This window comes from Rhipicephalus microplus, chromosome 10 (assembly GCF_043290135.1).
Source record: "Rhipicephalus microplus isolate Deutch F79 chromosome 10, USDA_Rmic, whole genome shotgun sequence".
NCBI classification, from domain to species: Eukaryota; Metazoa; Arthropoda; class Arachnida; order Ixodida; family Ixodidae; genus Rhipicephalus; species Rhipicephalus microplus.
Genome location: NC_134709.1, coordinates 83,077,785 through 83,082,179, shown reverse-complemented (window position 1 = coordinate 83,082,179; position 4,395 = coordinate 83,077,785). Strand labels below are relative to the sequence as shown.

General features: G+C 46.0%; 1 long non-coding RNA gene across 1 annotated transcript; it reads right to left on the bottom strand.

The window, feature by feature from the left end:
- Nucleotides 1-1,688: 1,688 nt before the first annotated feature.
- On the bottom strand, nucleotides 1,689-2,906 carry LOC142774457 (uncharacterized). Its single transcript, XR_012886409.1, has 3 exons — nucleotides 2,591-2,906; nucleotides 2,422-2,535; nucleotides 1,689-2,123 (listed from the first exon to the last, which is right to left on the bottom strand). It is a non-coding gene; the product is annotated as an uncharacterized LOC142774457 (long non-coding RNA).
- Nucleotides 2,907-4,395: the final 1,489 nt, after the last annotated feature.

Genomic DNA, 4,395 nt, shown 5'->3' with positions numbered 1-4,395 from the left:
GCCTTTGTCGTGGCCGAGAGAGACGGCTGAAGCCACGCTGAAAGCGTTGCTTGCATGCCCTGTCACCCGTCTTGTGAGCGTCCCCACAGATGAAGGACAGCGGGGTGCAGGGATAGTCCTCTGGGTGTTTCTGTCCGCAGCTTGAGCAAGTGAGGTGATTTGGCAACGGACATACATCTCGTCGGTGACCGACTTGTCTGCAGTTTAGGCACGCTTCCACCTTCGGTCGAAAGTTGAAAACGGCGTAGAGGATGCCAAACTGTTTGACTGACGGAGGAAGCTCCTCAGCCATGAAGGGAATTAGCACTGAGCGTGAGGTACGCCCCATGCCCCTTGCTTGGACTATTGGTAGAAGGGGATTCGCCCGACGTAATTCTTGAAGCAAGTCCTGAGGTGATTCACCATTCCAAGCGCGGTAGATGATCTTGGCCCGTGCCCCGTCCGGGGGAGCTATGTACGCGTGAAATCCCAGTTTTTTTACCACGTAGCGTGAGTTCTCGTATTTTTGCATAGTTGGCAACTCAGTCATAGAGAAATAAAGAAAGGTGAAGAGTGGACACACCCGTAGACCCCAGCGGCCCAATCGACCCTAGCACACCTGGTGGTTGGTGAGAGCAAGTGGCGTGCGCTTCCTGTTTCGGTTTCACTGGCGCAAATTTTGAATTTTTATTTTTATTTTTTTTATTTTTATTTCGATTAAGTTATAATAAAGAGAGATGCAGGTAGTGATAATTCACTACGATTTTATTCATCGCGCTTGTTCTTGTTCTTTTGTTCACTTGTTGATCACTTGTTCTTTTGGAACAAGTGATCAATGTATATATCAGTCAAAGAGACAGAGTATCCGCAATGTTTTATTCAAAGGCAAGGTAGAGTCTGAGAATATAAAAAGCACAATATGACAAAGGTAGACAACAAATGCATCTCGCCTTACAAATAAATTGTAACAAATATTGTAACAAATACAGAGAGAACACAGACAACGCACACAACGCTAGAGTTGGCAGAAGCCGAGAAGCTGGTGAAGTATGACACACCGGGCCCGTTGGTAAGTAAGGATCTATGGCAAAACACAGCGCACAATGCTGAAGAAGAAGGAAGAAGTGACATATACACAGCAATGAAGTCGCGAATCACGCCTGGGGTTAACCAAAATAATGCATAGAAAAAAAGAGTGCACAGAAACCACACGACACAACATAGCAGAAAGGCAAAGCTGCAGTGTGCTGGCTGTGCTTAAGAACAGCTAGCCCAAAATGAAAAAAAAGCATACTTGATGCCTGCTTGTCCTCAGCAAGGTAGGGCTTTGCAGCTTGCTCACTACGTGAAAGACAAACTTTATGCTACAACACTGGCAGGTCTTGTGGCTCTTCTTATCATCAAAAACTTAAGATCCCAAGTGATTTGCGTCTGGGTGTTGTTGTGACGCTTGCGAGCTAAAATAGATTGTAGTCATCACTTATCCAGAATTGTGGACCTTAATTGGTGTTACGACAGCGGTATTACAGGGCTAATAAATAGCAGAAGGAAACCACTTTGGCTCATTATTTTTCACAAAGGCTCTACATCGTACGTTATCACTCACAAGGTATATAAAAATAAAATGGCAGCGTCTGCAGCCCCATCAAGCGCTACAAGTTTGGGTATTCTTTTGAAAATTTTGATGGGTGAGATGAGGAGGTTGATGAGAAGCTAAAATACGAACAGCGTGATAACGTGAACCATGACCACTTCATACTGTGTTCCTTACCCGCTCGAAGACATTTCCACAAGAGGTTTTGTTATCGATATATTATTTGAGCTGGAGAGATAAAGCATACACAGTGACCAAGCGACCCACAGTAAAGTGTACAGTTCGCCCGCATTTGCTACGAAAATACAGACAGCATACCCAACATTCTTTTTGAAGTTATGCAAATCACTTCGAGCGAATACACAGTGTCCCTACTCCTCATAGCGGGTAACCAAAACAATGTATGCAACGAATGAGTGGTTAGTTTGGTGAGGCTGTCTCCGCAGTCTTTTGATAGTTTTCCGCTGTGCTGCTACTTTGGCTTGCAGATGTTTAATGGTTTGCTTGTACTTCATTGATGGAGACATTGTCGCTGGCACACAGGAACGCACTGCAATAAACAAAAAAATGGATGTAAAAGCGAAGAACAACTAATCCCATATGACCACTTTCCTCGCTCATTCAGACCCAAGGTGCACAACTTTCTGTGGTGGAAAGTTTTCGATTCCACTACCTAAAAACAAACCATTCACAATGTTGACAATGCACAAAAAAAAAATGAAAATCACTGAGAGCCCACCCTTACATTTTGTAAGTGCACACGTAGTGTCCTTTTGAGGATAGTTTCCTCAGAGTGTCCTAAACATAAAATAGCACATTAAAAACAGCTGCAATAAAAGCATAGTCACCATTTTCTCTAGGGCACTCAGACGTGGAGCTGTTGGCGGAGACATCTTCTGGAGGGTCTTGTGAAGCTTGTTCAGTGCCTCGAACAGTGCTGTCGGAACAATCTTGCGAGCGGCCTGCGGAAGTCTCAATATCAATCCACTCTGGTGTTGGAGTGAACATACAACTTACCGGTCACACAAGTTCTCTTTGTGACAGCTGAACGACTGGTTAAGGTTTTCTCCGGCAAGACGAAGTCAGCAGAAATTATTTCACCAGCTACAAGGGAGCTGCCACCTGCAGAGGTTTGGTCAACAGTCAATTTGGGTAAAAAAAAGAAATCGCGACACTGAACGCACCCTGTTCATCGGGGCACCTCAATGTGTGGGAGCCGCTTTTTGAAGCCTCTACCGCAGGTCCTGAAGAAATGAAATTACGACAATGTGTCAGTAAGAGGCTTAAAATAACACAAACTGAAGCTCATCCGCACCTTGAAGCGCAGCTTCTGCAGTCATGTCACAGTCACTATTTGAAGCGACGCTCAGAAAATCTGCATATATGTGCAGTTGGTACAAGTTACAAAGCTTGTAGCATGGGGAAATTTAAACAACTCTTTCAAACGCATAAATTCGTAGAACGTGGAAGAAAAGAGAAGGCACCAACAAGGAAACAAGTAATTTGTGATTTTTGGAATTATCAACAGTGCCAGCTTTCACTGATGAAAGGTACAGATGCTCGCGTCCGTGGCAGACGCAGCACGCGTCGCCTCGGCTTGACGCCGTGCCGCCTATGCTATACTGCATACGTTGCACAATGTTCCCGTCAAGCCGCCGCATAGAGCCACAAACTTTCTTTTTAGCGAACGTCCCCGTCCTTAAAAGCTACAGAAAAAGGTTACAACTGCGTGAATGAGACGCCACGTAAGAAACAAACTCGCACACACGAAGCGCAACGTGTGTGTGTGCATCTTTCTATGTTTGTTGCATGGCGTCTTATTCGTACAGGTGTAACCGTTTTCTGAAAAAAAAATGACCGAACAAGACCAACAACATGTAATTCAACAAGCTTCGCTTGAAATCGTGCCTCACCTGTTATCTCGCGCTTGAAAACGCCGACGCAGCCGACGTTGACGAAAGCGACGAAAGCTTCTCGCTGTCAGTCATGCATGGGCTTGTCGCTGGGTGGATGGTGTTTATGACAGTACGGCTGAAGAAAAATAATCGCGTAAGGTGTGTTGAATAAATTGTTTTTATGTATAAAGAACATACCTAGTTTGGGCGTATAATTATTATTTTGTGAAAACAATTCTGTTGCATTGATTATAACAGTTTTTTTTGCGCTTGCGCCCTCTGACGTTTGATGAGAGCACTAGTTGATTACGTAATCGTGACGCACTTCCTGAGGCCAGGTTTCGCGGAGTGTCCTCTCTTGTCTTCTTCTTTCTCTATGACTCAGTCGGCGCAAGATGTGGACACGGTGAAAATATTCTTGGCCAGATTGGTGCACACAAGATCTTCGTCGGCAACCACAGAGTGCAGTGCGCTTTTGGCGACTACAGCCGCTCGTAACTCTACGTCGTTGTATTGGGCCAGATCTACGCCCACACACGGACGAAAGACAATCTTGAAGTCATCGGCTGGCAACCGTGGCAGTCGTTTCAAGCGAGGACGCGCCACATCTGTGTTGTCGAGCTTTGAGGAAACGCTGGGCGGTGATTCCGTTTTGCGTGCTGGCGTTTCGGCAGCTGACGCCGCTTTACTTGACTGCGTTCCTTCAGTTTCTCTTGACTGTTGTCGAGGTGAGCGTTGTCGGGCATCAGGACTACACTTCATTCTTCTGGGTTGAATTCTGTGGCAGGTAAATCCGTGCTACTCACCATGTATGCCATTGCGTTTCCGAATGAACTTGTGCACGCGCGTCGAAGCGCGAGCCCGACGCTGGTGCCGGTGGCGTTAGGGCTAACGAGGCGGCGTTCCCCCGCTCAGCAAGAGTTGATG